This window comes from Plasmopara halstedii, assembly GCF_900000015.1.
Source record: "Plasmopara halstedii genome assembly, contig: Scaffold_253, whole genome shotgun sequence".
Lineage (NCBI taxonomy): Eukaryota > Oomycota > Peronosporomycetes > Peronosporales > Peronosporaceae > Plasmopara > Plasmopara halstedii.
In genome coordinates, this window is record NW_020187174.1 from 869,480 (window position 1) to 869,797 (window position 318).

The window sequence follows — 318 nt, forward strand, 5'->3', positions numbered from 1 at the left end:
TTCATGTTTCATCCAAAGCATTGGATGGCTAAAGACGGGTGCTGCACTTACTTGAAATATTTGGCGTCGTGCTATCCAGGCGAGAAGGTTGGATTGATTTGGGACGCGGCTTCTAGCCATTTCTCAGATCTAGTCAAAGAGAAAGCTGCCGACCTGAACATCACTTTGGGAGGTATTCCTCCAGGGTGTACTAGTCTGATTCAAGTAAGCGATCTGATTGCCATCAAACCGATCAAACAGGCCTTCAAGACGCGCTACGCCTCGTGGAAGATTGCCTCTGATCCTGGTCCAGGAGGCAAATACAAGGTCGATCGAAAG